At 44.8% G+C, this 16005-nt stretch overlaps 12 non-coding genes across 12 annotated transcripts; all 12 read left to right on the top strand.

The window, feature by feature from the left end:
• Positions 1 to 972: 972 nt before the first annotated feature.
• On the top strand, positions 973 to 1163 carry LOC141275546 (U2 spliceosomal RNA). Its single transcript, XR_012323782.1, has one exon. It is a non-coding gene; the product is annotated as a U2 spliceosomal RNA (small nuclear RNA).
• Positions 1164 to 2278: 1115 nt separating this feature from the next.
• Positions 2279 to 2469, top strand: LOC141275547 (U2 spliceosomal RNA). Its single transcript, XR_012323783.1, has one exon. It is a non-coding gene; the product is annotated as a U2 spliceosomal RNA (small nuclear RNA).
• Positions 2470 to 3584: 1115 nt separating this feature from the next.
• On the top strand, positions 3585 to 3775 carry LOC141275548 (U2 spliceosomal RNA). Its single transcript, XR_012323784.1, has one exon. It is a non-coding gene; the product is annotated as a U2 spliceosomal RNA (small nuclear RNA).
• Positions 3776 to 4890: 1115 nt separating this feature from the next.
• Positions 4891 to 5081, top strand: LOC141275549 (U2 spliceosomal RNA). The gene has a single exon (XR_012323785.1). It is a non-coding gene; the product is annotated as a U2 spliceosomal RNA (small nuclear RNA).
• A 1115-nt stretch (positions 5082 to 6196) lies between these two features.
• LOC141275551 (U2 spliceosomal RNA) lies at positions 6197 to 6387 on the top strand. Its single transcript, XR_012323786.1, has one exon. It is a non-coding gene; the product is annotated as a U2 spliceosomal RNA (small nuclear RNA).
• A 1115-nt stretch (positions 6388 to 7502) lies between these two features.
• On the top strand, positions 7503 to 7693 carry LOC141275552 (U2 spliceosomal RNA). The gene has a single exon (XR_012323787.1). It is a non-coding gene; the product is annotated as a U2 spliceosomal RNA (small nuclear RNA).
• Positions 7694 to 8808: 1115 nt separating this feature from the next.
• Positions 8809 to 8999, top strand: LOC141149623 (U2 spliceosomal RNA). Its single transcript, XR_012245915.1, has one exon. It is a non-coding gene; the product is annotated as a U2 spliceosomal RNA (small nuclear RNA).
• Positions 9000 to 10114: 1115 nt separating this feature from the next.
• LOC141275553 (U2 spliceosomal RNA) lies at positions 10115 to 10305 on the top strand. The gene has a single exon (XR_012323788.1). It is a non-coding gene; the product is annotated as a U2 spliceosomal RNA (small nuclear RNA).
• Positions 10306 to 11420: 1115 nt separating this feature from the next.
• LOC141275554 (U2 spliceosomal RNA) lies at positions 11421 to 11611 on the top strand. The gene has a single exon (XR_012323789.1). It is a non-coding gene; the product is annotated as a U2 spliceosomal RNA (small nuclear RNA).
• Positions 11612 to 12726: 1115 nt separating this feature from the next.
• LOC141274075 (U2 spliceosomal RNA) lies at positions 12727 to 12917 on the top strand. The gene has a single exon (XR_012322367.1). It is a non-coding gene; the product is annotated as a U2 spliceosomal RNA (small nuclear RNA).
• Positions 12918 to 14032: 1115 nt separating this feature from the next.
• LOC141275556 (U2 spliceosomal RNA) lies at positions 14033 to 14223 on the top strand. Its single transcript, XR_012323791.1, has one exon. It is a non-coding gene; the product is annotated as a U2 spliceosomal RNA (small nuclear RNA).
• Positions 14224 to 15338: 1115 nt separating this feature from the next.
• Positions 15339 to 15529, top strand: LOC141275557 (U2 spliceosomal RNA). Its single transcript, XR_012323792.1, has one exon. It is a non-coding gene; the product is annotated as a U2 spliceosomal RNA (small nuclear RNA).
• Positions 15530 to 16005: the final 476 nt, after the last annotated feature.

Raw genomic sequence — 16005 nt, forward strand, 5'->3', positions numbered from 1 at the left:
AGATTACAAGCTCATTTTGGTTCAACTTCAGCAACTGTGCATTGCATTGCCATGTAATGTGATGCAATGCTATCTTTCTAGCTCTCCCTTTTTACTTCCTTTTGGATAAACAGACATATTAGGCAAGCATTTTGGAGATTTCACCTAAATAACTACAGGTGGTGAGATAAGCTGCACAATATAATTGACCTTTCAGTATATTGTTGCACACACACCATCTATTTAGCAAATGCCCTTGTTATCAACAGCAGCCTTTTAAACTCACCTGAGCTAACAGGTATGTGCGCTGGTTACTCTGCTGCGCTTAAAATTTCTTTTTTGGTTTGCTACAATGCCTTTTCTGAAACGTTGTCTCCTTCTGCTGGAACACTGACTTCTTTCATTTAATGCCTGCAGACTATAAAAGAGAACCCAACCCAAAAAGTTTGGTTGATTAGTCTGTGGCATTCTGTTAAACTGTTGCTTATGGCGGTCTCTGTGAGCTTCTCAGCGACATTCAGCCAGCCAGGTATCCTGCCTGCAGTAGATGGAATGTGGCAATGGAACGCTGGCTGCGCGTGTCATAATAGGCTCTGAGCCTTTATATACCTGTGCACAGCAGCAGCCACCTTCAGTCTGCTGCTGGACAGCCAGCAGCAGCAGCAGCAGGAGAGGTATGTAATCAGGAGCCCTCCTGCTAAGGGTAGACAGCTGCTCGTTCCACCCCACCCCCCGCCTTAATTGGTTCTCCTCCCTTCCAACGGTGTTGAGGCGGGTGGGAACAGCAGGGGGTGAAGGTGCTGTGTTTAAAGAGGTGGAGTTATGCAGATCTAAAACGCGTGGATTGCAGCAGCAGCAAGCCGAAAAGTGCAGGCATGTAAGGGATCTAGAGGTTGACAACATGTCTTCTTAACGGGAGTCCAGGAGCTCATCTCCACAAATGGACTTTTCAGGATCCTTGGGTGGCTCCGTAGTTTGAAACCAATTCTGGTTATCGCTTCTCGGCCTTTTGGCTAAGATCAAGTGTAGTATCTGTTCTTATCAGTTTAATATCTGATACGTCCCCTATCTGGGGACCATATATTAAATGGATTTTTAGAACAGGGAGATGGAAAAAGAGCTTGCTCTGTCCACTCCACGCATTGACCTGGTATTGCAGTATCTCCAGGACCGGTGCACCCCTTCTTTAATGCAGTTTCTAAAATCAGAAAGAATTGAATTCAATGTTTTTTGTTCATTTTGCTTGTTTGTCGGATTTTGGGATGGACTCTTTGGCTTTGCTTTTCTTCTCCTCATTGGATTTTTCATGTTCAAAGTTGCAGAAGCCAGATTACAAGCTCATTTTGGTTCAACTTCAGCAACTGTGCATTGCATTGCCATGTAATGTGATGCAATGCTATCTTTCTAGCTCTCCCTTTTTACTTCCTTTTGGATAAACAGACATATTAGGCAAGCATTTTGGAGCTTTCACCTAAATAACTACAGGTGGTGAGATAAGCTGCACAATATAATTGACCTTTCAGTATATTGTTGCACACACACCATCTATTTAGCAAATGCCCTTGTTATCAACAGCAGCCTTTTAAACTCACCTGAGCTAACAGGTATGTGCGCTGGTTACTCTGCTGCGCTTAAAATTTCTTTTTTGGTTTGCTACAATGCCTTTTCTGAAACGTTGTCTCCTTCTGCTGGAACACTGACTTCTTTCATTTAATGCCTGCAGACTATAAAAGAGAACCCAACCCAAAAAGTTTGGTTGATTAGTCTGTGGCATTCTGTTAAACTGTTGCTTATGGCGGTCTCTGTGAGCTTCTCAGCGACATTCAGCCAGCCAGGTATCCTGCCTGCAGTAGATGGAATGTGGCAATGGAACGCTGGCTGCGCGTGTCATAATAGGCTCTGAGCCTTTATATACCTGTGCACAGCAGCAGCCACCTTCAGTCTGCTGCTGGACAGCCAGCAGCAGCAGCAGCAGGAGAGGTATGTAATCAGGAGCCCTCCTGCTAAGGGTAGACAGCTGCTCGTTCCACCCCACCCCCCGCCTTAATTGGTTCTCCTCCCTTCCAACGGTGTTGAGGCGGGTGGGAACAGCAGGGGGTGAAGGTGCTGTGTTTAAAGAGGTGGAGTTATGCAGATCTAAAACGCGTGGATTGCAGCAGCAGCAAGCCGAAAAGTGCAGGCATGTAAGGGATCTAGAGGTTGACAACATGTCTTCTTAACGGGAGTCCAGGAGCTCATCTCCACAAATGGACTTTTCAGGATCCTTGGGTGGCTCCGTAGTTTGAAACCAATTCTGGTTATCGCTTCTCGGCCTTTTGGCTAAGATCAAGTGTAGTATCTGTTCTTATCAGTTTAATATCTGATACGTCCCCTATCTGGGGACCATATATTAAATGGATTTTTAGAACAGGGAGATGGAAAAAGAGCTTGCTCTGTCCACTCCACGCATTGACCTGGTATTGCAGTATCTCCAGGACCGGTGCACCCCTTCTTTAATGCAGTTTCTAAAATCAGAAAGAATTGAATTCAATGTTTTTTGTTCATTTTGCTTGTTTGTCGGATTTTGGGATGGACTCTTTGGCTTTGCTTTTCTTCTCCTCATTGGATTTTTCATGTTCAAAGTTGCAGAAGCCAGATTACAAGCTCATTTTGGTTCAACTTCAGCAACTGTGCATTGCATTGCCATGTAATGTGATGCAATGCTATCTTTCTAGCTCTCCCTTTTTACTTCCTTTTGGATAAACAGACATATTAGGCAAGCATTTTGGAGCTTTCACCTAAATAACTACAGGTGGTGAGATAAGCTGCACAATATAATTGACCTTTCAGTATATTGTTGCACACACACCATCTATTTAGCAAATGCCCTTGTTATCAACAGCAGCCTTTTAAACTCACCTGAGCTAACAGGTATGTGCGCTGGTTACTCTGCTGCGCTTAAAATTTCTTTTTTGGTTTGCTACAATGCCTTTTCTGAAACGTTGTCTCCTTCTGCTGGAACACTGACTTCTTTCATTTAATGCCTGCAGACTATAAAAGAGAACCCAACCCAAAAAGTTTGGTTGATTAGTCTGTGGCATTCTGTTAAACTGTTGCTTATGGCGGTCTCTGTGAGCTTCTCAGCGACATTCAGCCAGCCAGGTATCCTGCCTGCAGTAGATGGAATGTGGCAATGGAACGCTGGCTGCGCGTGTCATAATAGGCTCTGAGCCTTTATATACCTGTGCACAGCAGCAGCCACCTTCAGTCTGCTGCTGGACAGCCAGCAGCAGCAGCAGCAGGAGAGGTATGTAATCAGGAGCCCTCCTGCTAAGGGTAGACAGCTGCTCGTTCCACCCCACCCCCCGCCTTAATTGGTTCTCCTCCCTTCCAACGGTGTTGAGGCGGGTGGGAACAGCAGGGGGTGAAGGTGCTGTGTTTAAAGAGGTGGAGTTATGCAGATCTAAAACGCGTGGATTGCAGCAGCAGCAAGCCGAAAAGTGCAGGCATGTAAGGGATCTAGAGGTTGACAACATGTCTTCTTAACGGGAGTCCAGGAGCTCATCTCCACAAATGGACTTTTCAGGATCCTTGGGTGGCTCCGTAGTTTGAAACCAATTCTGGTTATCGCTTCTCGGCCTTTTGGCTAAGATCAAGTGTAGTATCTGTTCTTATCAGTTTAATATCTGATACGTCCCCTATCTGGGGACCATATATTAAATGGATTTTTAGAACAGGGAGATGGAAAAAGAGCTTGCTCTGTCCACTCCACGCATTGACCTGGTATTGCAGTATCTCCAGGACCGGTGCACCCCTTCTTTAATGCAGTTTCTAAAATCAGAAAGAATTGAATTCAATGTTTTTTGTTCATTTTGCTTGTTTGTCGGATTTTGGGATGGACTCTTTGGCTTTGCTTTTCTTCTCCTCATTGGATTTTTCATGTTCAAAGTTGCAGAAGCCAGATTACAAGCTCATTTTGGTTCAACTTCAGCAACTGTGCATTGCATTGCCATGTAATGTGATGCAATGCTATCTTTCTAGCTCTCCCTTTTTACTTCCTTTTGGATAAACAGACATATTAGGCAAGCATTTTGGAGCTTTCACCTAAATAACTACAGGTGGTGAGATAAGCTGCACAATATAATTGACCTTTCAGTATATTGTTGCACACACACCATCTATTTAGCAAATGCCCTTGTTATCAACAGCAGCCTTTTAAACTCACCTGAGCTAACAGGTATGTGCGCTGGTTACTCTGCTGCGCTTAAAATTTCTTTTTTGGTTTGCTACAATGCCTTTTCTGAAACGTTGTCTCCCTCTGCTGGAACACTGACTTCTTTCATTTAATGCCTGCAGACTACAAAAGAGAACACAACCCAAAAAGTTTGGTTGATTAGTCTGTGGCATTCTGTTAAACTGTTGCTTATGGCGGTCTCTGTGAGCTTCTCAGCGACATTCAGCCAGCCAGGTATCCTGCCTGCAGTAGATGGAATGTGGCAATGGAACGCTGGCTGCGCGTGTCATAATAGGCTCTGAGCCTTTATATACCTGTGCACAGCAGCAGCCACCTTCAGTCTGCTGCTGGACAGCCAGCAGCAGCAGCAGCAGGAGAGGTATGTAATCAGGAGCCCTCCTGCTAAGGGTAGACAGCTGCTCGTTCCACCCCACCCCCCGCCTTAATTGGTTCTCCTCCCTTCCAACGGTGTTGAGGCGGGTGGGAACAGCAGGGGGTGAAGGTGCTGTGTTTAAAGAGGTGGAGTTATGCAGATCTAAAACGCGTGGATTGCAGCAGCAGCAAGCCGAAAAGTGCAGGCATGTAAGGGATCTAGAGGTTGACAACATGTCTTCTTAACGGGAGTCCAGGAGCTCATCTCCACAAATGGACTTTTCAGGATCCTTGGGTGGCTCCGTAGTTTGAAACCAATTCTGGTTATCGCTTCTCGGCCTTTTGGCTAAGATCAAGTGTAGTATCTGTTCTTATCAGTTTAATATCTGATACGTCCCCTATCTGGGGACCATATATTAAATGGATTTTTAGAACAGGGAGATGGAAAAAGAGCTTGCTCTGTCCACTCCACGCATTGACCTGGTATTGCAGTATCTCCAGGACCGGTGCACCCCTTCTTTAATGCAGTTTCTAAAATCAGAAAGAATTGAATTCAATGTTTTTTGTTCATTTTGCTTGTTTGTCGGATTTTGGGATGGACTCTTTGGCTTTGCTTTTCTTCTCCTCATTGGATTTTTCATGTTCAAAGTTGCAGAAGCCAGATTACAAGCTCATTTTGGTTCAACTTCAGCAACTGTGCATTGCATTGCCATGTAATGTGATGCAATGCTATCTTTCTAGCTCTCCCTTTTTACTTCCTTTTGGATAAACAGACATATTAGGCAAGCATTTTGGAGATTTCACCTAAATAACTACAGGTGGTGAGATAAGCTGCACAATATAATTGACCTTTCAGTATATTGTTGCAGACACACCATCTATTTAGCAAATGCCCTTGTTATCAACAGCAGCCTTTTAAACTCACCTGAGCTAACAGGTATGTGCGCTGGTTACTCTGCTGCGCTTAAAATTTCTTTTTTGGTTTGCTACAATGCCTTTTCTGAAACGTTGTCTCCTTCTGCTGGAACACTGACTTCTTTCATTTAATGCCTGCAGACTATAAAAGAGAACCCAACCCAAAAAGTTTGGTTGATTAGTCTGTGGCATTCTGTTAAACTGTTGCTTATGGCGGTCTCTGTGAGCTTCTCAGTGACATTCAGCCAGCCAGGTATCCTGCCTGCAGTAGATGGAATGTGGCAATGGAACGCTGGCTGCGCGTGTCATAATAGGCTCTGAGCCTTTATATACCTGTGCACAGCAGCAGCCACCTTCAGTCTGCTGCTGGACAGCCAGCAGCAGCAGCAGCAGGAGAGGTATGTAATCAGGAGCCCTCCTGCTAAGGGTAGACAGCTGCTCGTTCCACCCCACCCCCCGCCTTAATTGGTTCTCCTCCCTTCCAACGGTGTTGAGGCGGGTGGGAACAGCAGGGGGTGAAGGTGCTGTGTTTAAAGAGGTGGAGTTATGCAGATCTAAAACGCGTGGATTGCAGCAGCAGCAAGCCGAAAAGTGCAGGCATGTAAGGGATCTAGAGGTTGACAACATGTCTTCTTAACGGGAGTCCAGGAGCTCATCTCCACAAATGGACTTTTCAGGATCCTTGGGTGGCTCCGTAGTTTGAAACCAATTCTGGTTATCGCTTCTCGGCCTTTTGGCTAAGATCAAGTGTAGTATCTGTTCTTATCAGTTTAATATCTGATACGTCCCCTATCTGGGGACCATATATTAAATGGATTTTTAGAACAGGGAGATGGAAAAAGAGCTTGCTCTGTCCACTCCACGCATTGACCTGGTATTGCAGTATCTCCAGGACCGGTGCACCCCTTCTTTAATGCAGTTTCTAAAATCAGAAAGAATTGAATTCAATGTTTTTTGTTCATTTTGCTTGTTTGTCGGATTTTGGGATGGACTCTTTGGCTTTGCTTTTCTTCTCCTCATTGGATTTTTCATGTTCAAAGTTGCAGAAGCCAGATTACAAGCTCATTTTGGTTCAACTTCAGCAACTGTGCATTGCATTGCCATGTAATGTGATGCAATGCTATCTTTCTAGCTCTCCCTTTTTACTTCCTTTTGGATAAACAGACATATTAGGCAAGCATTTTGGAGCTTTCACCTAAATAACTACAGGTGGTGAGATAAGCTGCACAATATAATTGACCTTTCAGTATATTGTTGCACACACACCATCTATTTAGCAAATGCCCTTGTTATCAACAGCAGCCTTTTAAACTCACCTGAGCTAACAGGTATGTGCGCTGGTTACTCTGCTGCGCTTAAAATTTCTTTTTTGGTTTGCTACAATGCCTTTTCTGAAACGTTGTCTCCTTCTGCTGGAACACTGACTTCTTTCATTTAATGCCTGCAGACTATAAAAGAGAACCCAACCCAAAAAGTTTGGTTGATTAGTCTGTGGCATTCTGTTAAACTGTTGCTTATGGCGGTCTCTGTGAGCTTCTCAGCGACATTCAGCCAGCCAGGTATCCTGCCTGCAGTAGATGGAATGTGGCAATGGAACGCTGGCTGCGCGTGTCATAATAGGCTCTGAGCCTTTATATACCTGTGCACAGCAGCAGCCACCTTCAGTCTGCTGCTGGACAGCCAGCAGCAGCAGCAGCAGGAGAGGTATGTAATCAGGAGCCCTCCTGCTAAGGGTAGACAGCTGCTCGTTCCACCCCACCCCCCGCCTTAATTGGTTCTCCTCCCTTCCAACGGTGTTGAGGCGGGTGGGAACAGCAGGGGGTGAAGGTGCTGTGTTTAAAGAGGTGGAGTTATGCAGATCTAAAACGCGTGGATTGCAGCAGCAGCAAGCCGAAAAGTGCAGGCATGTAAGGGATCTAGAGGTTGACAACATGTCTTCTTAACGGGAGTCCAGGAGCTCATCTCCACAAATGGACTTTTCAGGATCCTTGGGTGGCTCCGTAGTTTGAAACCAATTCTGGTTATCGCTTCTCGGCCTTTTGGCTAAGATCAAGTGTAGTATCTGTTCTTATCAGTTTAATATCTGATACGTCCCCTATCTGGGGACCATATATTAAATGGATTTTTAGAACAGGGAGATGGAAAAAGAGCTTGCTCTGTCCACTCCACGCATTGACCTGGTATTGCAGTATCTCCAGGACCGGTGCACCCCTTCTTTAATGCAGTTTCTAAAATCAGAAAGAATTGAATTCAATGTTTTTTGTTCATTTTGCTTGTTTGTCGGATTTTGGGATGGACTCTTTGGCTTTGCTTTTCTTCTCCTCATTGGATTTTTCATGTTCAAAGTTGCAGAAGCCAGATTACAAGCTCATTTTGGTTCAACTTCAGCAACTGTGCATTGCATTGCCATGTAATGTGATGCAATGCTATCTTTCTAGCTCTCCCTTTTTACTTCCTTTTGGATAAACAGACATATTAGGCAAGCATTTTGGAGCTTTCACCTAAATAACTACAGGTGGTGAGATAAGCTGCACAATATAATTGACCTTTCAGTATATTGTTGCACACACACCATCTATTTAGCAAATGCCCTTGTTATCAACAGCAGCCTTTTAAACTCACCTGAGCTAACAGGTATGTGCGCTGGTTACTCTGCTGCGCTTAAAATTTCTTTTTTGGTTTGCTACAATGCCTTTTCTGAAACGTTGTCTCCTTCTGCTGGAACACTGACTTCTTTCATTTAATGCCTGCAGACTATAAAAGAGAACCCAACCCAAAAAGTTTGGTTGATTAGTCTGTGGCATTCTGTTAAACTGTTGCTTATGGCGGTCTCTGTGAGCTTCTCAGCGACATTCAGCCAGCCAGGTATCCTGCCTGCAGTAGATGGAATGTGGCAATGGAACGCTGGCTGCGCGTGTCATAATAGGCTCTGAGCCTTTATATACCTGTGCACAGCAGCAGCCACCTTCAGTCTGCTGCTGGACAGCCAGCAGCAGCAGCAGCAGGAGAGGTATGTAATCAGGAGCCCTCCTGCTAAGGGTAGACAGCTGCTCGTTCCACCCCACCCCCCGCCTTAATTGGTTCTCCTCCCTTCCAACGGTGTTGAGGCGGGTGGGAACAGCAGGGGGTGAAGGTGCTGTGTTTAAAGAGGTGGAGTTATGCAGATCTAAAACGCGTGGATTGCAGCAGCAGCAAGCCGAAAAGTGCAGGCATGTAAGGGATCTAGAGGTTGACAACATGTCTTCTTAACGGGAGTCCAGGAGCTCATCTCCACAAATGGACTTTTCAGGATCCTTGGGTGGCTCCGTAGTTTGAAACCAATTCTGGTTATCGCTTCTCGGCCTTTTGGCTAAGATCAAGTGTAGTATCTGTTCTTATCAGTTTAATATCTGATACGTCCCCTATCTGGGGACCATATATTAAATGGAATTTTAGAACAGGGAGATGGAAAAAGAGCTTGCTCTGTCCACTCCACGCATTGACCTGGTATTGCAGTATCTCCAGGACCGGTGCACCCCTTCTTTAATGCAGTTTCTAAAATCAGAAAGAATTGAATTCAATGTTTTTTGTTCATTTTGCTTGTTTGTCGGATTTTGGGATGGACTCTTTGGCTTTGCTTTTCTTCTCCTCATTGGATTTTTCATGTTCAAAGTTGCAGAAGCCAGATTACAAGCTCGTTTTGGTTCAACTTCAGCAACTGTGCATTGCATTGCCATGTAATGTGATGCAATGCTATCTTTCTAGCTCTCCCTTTTTACTTCCTTTTGGATAAACAGACATATTAGGCAAGCATTTTGGAGCTTTCACCTAAATAACTACAGGTGGTGAGATAAGCTGCACAATATAATTGACCTTTCAGTATATTGTTGCACACACACCATCTATTTAGCAAATGCCCTTGTTATCAACAGCAGCCTTTTAAACTCACCTGAGCTAACAGGTATGTGCGCTGGTTACTCTGCTGCGCTTAAAATTTCTTTTTTGGTTTGCTACAATGCCTTTTCTGAAACGTTGTCTCCTTCTGCTGGAACACTGACTTCTTTCATTTAATGCCTGCAGACTATAAAAGAGAACCCAACCCAAAAAGTTTGGTTGATTAGTCTGTGGCATTCTGTTAAACTGTTGCTTATGGCGGTCTCTGTGAGCTTCTCAGCGACATTCAGCCAGCCAGGTATCCTGCCTGCAGTAGATGGAATGTGGCAATGGAACGCTGGCTGCGCGTGTCATAATAGGCTCTGAGCCTTTATATACCTGTGCACAGCAGCAGCCACCTTCAGTCTGCTGCTGGACAGCCAGCAGCAGCAGCAGCAGGAGAGGTATGTAATCAGGAGCCCTCCTGCTAAGGGTAGACAGCTGCTCGTTCCACCCCACCCCCCGCCTTAATTGGTTCTCCTCCCTTCCAACGGTGTTGAGGCGGGTGGGAACAGCAGGGGGTGAAGGTGCTGTGTTTAAAGAGGTGGAGTTATGCAGATCTAAAACGCGTGGATTGCAGCAGCAGCAAGCCGAAAAGTGCAGGCATGTAAGGGATCTAGAGGTTGACAACATGTCTTCTTAACGGGAGTCCAGGAGCTCATCTCCACAAATGGACTTTTCAGGATCCTTGGGTGGCTCCGTAGTTTGAAACCAATTCTGGTTATCGCTTCTCGGCCTTTTGGCTAAGATCAAGTGTAGTATCTGTTCTTATCAGTTTAATATCTGATACGTCCCCTATCTGGGGACCATATATTAAATGGATTTTTAGAACAGGGAGATGGAAAAAGAGCTTGCTCTGTCCACTCCACGCATTGACCTGGTATTGCAGTATCTCCAGGACCGGTGCACCCCTTCTTTAATGCAGTTTCTAAAATCAGAAAGAATTGAATTCAATGTTTTTTGTTCATTTTGCTTGTTTGTCGGATTTTGGGATGGACTCTTTGGCTTTGCTTTTCTTCTCCTCATTGGATTTTTCATGTTCAAAGTTGCAGAAGCCAGATTACAAGCTCATTTTGGTTCAACTTCAGCAACTGTGCATTGCATTGCCATGTAATGTGATGCAATGCTATCTTTCTAGCTCTCCCTTTTTACTTCCTTTTGGATAAACAGACATATTAGGCAAGCATTTTGGAGCTTTCACCTAAATAACTACAGGTGGTGAGATAAGCTGCACAATATAATTGACCTTTCAGTATATTGTTGCACACACACCATCTATTTAGCAAATGCCCTTGTTATCAACAGCAGCCTTTTAAACTCACCTGAGCTAACAGGTATGTGCGCTGGTCACTCTGCTGCGCTTAAAATTTCTTTTTTGGTTTGCTACAATGCCTTTTCTGAAACGTTGTCTCCTTCTGCTGGAACACTGACTTCTTTCATTTAATGCCTGCAGACTATAAAAGAGAACCCAACCCAAAAAGTTTGGTTGATTAGTCTGTGGCATTCTGTTAAACTGTTGCTTATGTCGGTCTCTGTGAGCTTCTCAGCGACATTCAGCCAGCCAGGTATCCTGCCTGCAGTAGATGGAATGTGGCAATGGAACGCTGGCTGCGCGTGTCATAATAGGCTCTGAGCCTTTATATACCTGTGCACAGCAGCAGCCACCTTCAGTCTGCTGCTGGACAGCCAGCAGCAGCAGCAGCAGGAGAGGTATGTAATCAGGAGCCCTCCTGCTAAGGGTAGACAGCTGCTCGTTCCACCCCACCCCCCGCCTTAATTGGTTCTCCTCCCTTCCAACGGTGTTGAGGCGGGTGGGAACAGCAGGGGGTGAAGGTGCTGTGTTTAAAGAGGTGGAGTTATGCAGATCTAAAACGCGTGGATTGCAGCAGCAGCAAGCCGAAAAGTGCAGGCATGTAAGGGATCTAGAGGTTGACAACATGTCTTCTTAACGGGAGTCCAGGAGCTCATCTCCACAAATGGACTTTTCAGGATCCTTGGGTGGCTCCGTAGTTTGAAACCAATTCTGGTTATCGCTTCTCGGCCTTTTGGCTAAGATCAAGTGTAGTATCTGTTCTTATCAGTTTAATATCTGATACGTCCCCTATCTGGGGACCATATATTAAATGGATTTTTAGAACAGGGAGATGGAAAAAGAGCTTGCTCTGTCCACTCCACGCATTGACCTGGTATTGCAGTATCTCCAGGACCGGTGCACCCCTTCTTTAATGCAGTTTCTAAAATCAGAAAGAATTGAATTCAATGTTTTTTGTTCATTTTGCTTGTTTGTCGGATTTTGGGATGGACTCTTTGGCTTTGCTTTGCTTCTCCTCATTGGATTTTTCATGTTCAAAGTTGCAGAAGCCAGATTACAAGCTCATTTTGGTTCAACTTCAGCAACTGTGCATTGCATTGCCATGTAATGTGATGCAATGCTATCTTTCTAGCTCTCCCTTTTTACTTCCTTTTGGATAAACAGACATATTAGGCAAGCATTTTGGAGCTTTCACCTAAATAACTACAGGTGGTGAGATAAGCTGCACAATATAATTGACCTTTCAGTATATTGTTGCACACACACCATCTATTTAGCAAATGCCCTTGTTATCAACAGCAGCCTTTTAAACTCACCTGAGCTAACAGGTATGTGCGCTGGTTACTCTGCTGCGCTTAAAATTTCTTTTTTGGTTTGCTACAATGCCTTTTCTGAAACGTTGTCTCCTTCTGCTGGAACACTGACTTCTTTCATTTAATGCCTGCAGACTATAAAAGAGAACCCAACCCAAAAAGTTTGGTTGATTAGTCTGTGGCATTCTGTTAAACTGTTGCTTATGGCGGTCTCTGTGAGCTTCTCAGCGACATTCAGCCAGCCAGGTATCCTGCCTGCAGTAGATGGAATGTGGCAATGGAACGCTGGCTGCGCATGTCATAATAGGCTCTGAGCCTTTATATACCTGTGCACAGCAGCAGCCACCTTCAGTCTGCTGCTGGACAGCCAGCAGCAGCAGCAGCAGGAGAGGTATGTAATCAGGAGCCCTCCTGCTAAGGGTAGACAGCTGCTCGTTCCACCCCACCCCCCGCCTTAATTGGTTCTCCTCCCTTCCAACGGTGTTGAGGCGGGTGGGAACAGCAGGGGGTGAAGGTGCTGTGTTTAAAGAGGTGGAGTTATGCAGATCTAAAACGCGTGGATTGCAGCAGCAGCAAGCCGAAAAGTGCAGGCATGTAAGGGATCTAGAGGTTGACAACATGTCTTCTTAACGGGAGTCCAGGAGCTCATCTCCACAAATGGACTTTTCAGGATCCTTGGGTGGCTCCGTAGTTTGAAACCAATTCTGGTTATCGCTTCTCGGCCTTTTGGCTAAGATCAAGTGTAGTATCTGTTCTTATCAGTTTAATATCTGATACGTCCCCTATCTGGGGACCATATATTAAATGAATTTTTAGAACAGGGAGATGGAAAAAGAGCTTGCTCTGTCCACTCCACGCATTGACCTGGTATTGCAGTATCTCCAGGACCGGTGCACCCCTTCTTTAATGCAGTTTCTAAAATCAGAAAGAATTGAATTCAATGTTTTTTGTTCATTTTGCTTGTTTGTCGGATTTTGGGATGGACTCTTTGGCTTTGCTTTTCTTCTCCTCATTGGATTTTTCATGTTCAAAGTTGCAGAAGCCAGATTACAAGCTCATTTTGGTTCAACTTCAGCAACTGTGCATTGCATTGCCATGTAATGTGATGCAATGCTATCTTTCTAGCTCTCCCTTTTTACTTCCTTTTGGATAAACAGACATATTAGGCAAGCATTTTGGAGCTTTCACCTAAATAACTACAGGTGGTGAGATAAGCTGCACAATATAATTGACCTTTCAGTATATTGTTGCACACACACCATCTATTTAGCAAATGCCCTTGTTATCAACAGCAGCCTTTTAAACTCACCTGAGCTAACAGGTATGTGCGCTGGTTACTCTGCTGCGCTTAAAATTTCTTTTTTGGTTTGCTACAATGCCTTTTCTGAAACATTGTCTCCTTCTGCTGGAACACTGACTTCTTTCATTTAATGCCTGCAGACTATAAAAGAGAACCCAACCCAAAAAGTTTGGTTGATTAGTCTGTGGCATTCTGTTAAAATGTTGCTTATGGCGGTCTCTGTGAGCTTCTCAGCGACATTCAGCCAGCCAGGTATCCTGCCTGCAGTAGATGGAATGTGGCAATGGAACGCTGGCTGCGCGTGTCATAATAGGCTCTGAGCCTTTATATACCTGTGCACAGCAGCAGCCACCTTCAGTCTGCTGCTGGACAGCCAGCAGCAGCAGCAGCAGGAGAGGTATGTAATCAGGAGCCCTCCTGCTAAGGGTAGACAGCTGCTCGTTCCACCCCACCCCCCGCCTTAATTGGTTCTCCTCCCTTCCAACGGTGTTGAGGCGGGTGGGAACAGCAGGGGGTGAAGGTGCTGTGTTTAAAGAGGTGGAGTTATGCAGATCTAAAACGCGTGGATTGCAGCAGCAGCAAGCCGAAAAGTGCAGGCATGTAAGGGATCTAGAGGTTGACAACATGTCTTCTTAATGGGAGTCCAGGAGCTCATCTCCACAAATGGACTTTTCAGGATCCTTGGGTGGCTCCGTAGTTTGAAACCAATTCTGGTTATCGCTTCTCGGCCTTTTGGCTAAGATCAAGTGTAGTATCTGTTCTTATCAGTTTAATATCTGATACGTCCCCTATCTGGGGACCATATATTAAATGGATTTTTAGAACAGGGAGATGGAAAAAGAGCTTGCTCTGTCCACTCCACGCATTGACCTGGTATTGCAGTATCTCCAGGACCGGTGCACCCCTTCTTTAATGCAGTTTCTAAAATCAGAAAGAATTGAATTCAATGTTTTTTGTTCATTTTGCTTGTTTGTCGGATTTTGGGATGGACTCTTTGGCTTTGCTTTTCTTCTCCTCATTGGATTTTTCATGTTCAAAGTTGCAGAAGCCAGATTACAAGCTCATTTTGGTTCAACTTCAGCAACTGTGCATTGCATTGCCATGTAATGTGATGCAATGCTATCTTTCTAGCTCTCCCTTTTTACTTCCTTTTGGATAAACAGACATATTAGGCAAGCATTTTGGAGCTTTCACCTAAATAACTACAGGTGGTGAGATAAGCTGCACAATATAATTGACCTTTCAGTATATTGTTGCACACACACCATCTATTTAGCAAATGCCCTTGTTATCAACAGCAGCCTTTTAAACTCACCTGAGCTAACAGGTATGTGCGCTGGTTACTCTACTGCGCTTAAAATTTCTTTTTTGGTTTGCTACAATGCCTTTTCTGAAACGTTGTCTCCTTCTGCTGGAACACTGACTTCTTTCATTTAATGCCTGCAGACTATAAAAGAGAACCCAACCCAAAAAGTTTGGTTGATTAGTCTGTGGCATTCTGTTAAACTGTTGCTTATGGCGGTCTCTGTGAGCTTCTCAGCGACATTCAGCCAGCCAGGTATCCTGCCTGCAGTAGATGGAATGTGGCAATGGAACGCTGGCTGCGCGTGTCATAATAGGCTCTGAGCCTTTATATACCTGTGCACAGCAGCAGCCACCTTCAGTCTGCTGCTGGACAGCCAGCAGCAGCAGCAGCAGGAGAGGTATGTAATCAGGAGCCCTCCTGCTAAGGGTAGACAGCTGCTCGTTCCACCCCACCCCCCGCCTTAATTGGTTCTCCTCCCTTCCAACGGTGTTGAGGCGGGTGGGAACAGCAGGGGGTGAAGGTGCTGTGTTTAAAGAGGTGGAGTTATGCAGATCTAAAACGCCTGGATTGCAGCAGCAGCAAGCCGAAAAGTGCAGGCATGTAAGGGATCTAGAGGTTGACAACATGTCTTCTTAACGGGAGTCCAGGAGCTCATCTCCACAAATGGACTTTTCAGGATCCTTGGGTGGCTCCGTAGTTTGAAACCAATTCTGGTTATCGCTTCTCGGCCTTTTGGCTAAGATCAAGTGTAGTATCTGTTCTTATCAGTTTAATATCTGATACGTCCCCTATCTGGGGACCATATATTAAATGGATTTTTAGAACAGGGAGATGGAAAAAGAGCTTGCTCTGTCCACTCCACGCATTGACCTGGTATTGCAGTATCTCCAGGACCGGTGCACCCCTTCTTTAATGCAGTTTCTAAAATCAGAAAGAATTGAATTCAATGTTTTTTGTTCATTTTGCTTGTTTGTCGGATTTTGGGATGGACTCTTTGGCTTTGCTTTTCTTCTCCTCATTGGATTTTTCATGTTCAAAGTTGCAGAAGCCAGATTACAAGCTCATTTTGGTTCAACTTCAGCAACTGTGCATTGCATTGCCATGTAATGTGATGCAATGCTATCTTTCTAGCTCTCCCTTTTTACTTCCTTTTGGATAAACAGACATATTAGGCAAGCATTTTGGAGCTTTCACCTAAATAACTACAGGTGGTGAGATAAGCTGCACAATATAATTGACCTTTCAGTATATTGTTGCACACACACCATCTATTTAGCAAATGCCCTTGTTATCAACAGCAGCCTTTTAAACTCACCTGAGCTAACAGGTATGTGCGCTGGTTACTCTGCTGCGCTTAAAATTTCTTTTTTGGTTTGCTACAAT

The sequence above is a fragment of the Phyllobates terribilis genome, unplaced genomic scaffold (genome assembly GCF_046119375.1).
Source record: "Phyllobates terribilis strain yellow unplaced genomic scaffold, ASM4611937v1 Scaffold_5__5_contigs__length_657084704, whole genome shotgun sequence".
Classification (NCBI taxonomy): domain Eukaryota; kingdom Metazoa; phylum Chordata; class Amphibia; order Anura; family Dendrobatidae; genus Phyllobates; species Phyllobates terribilis.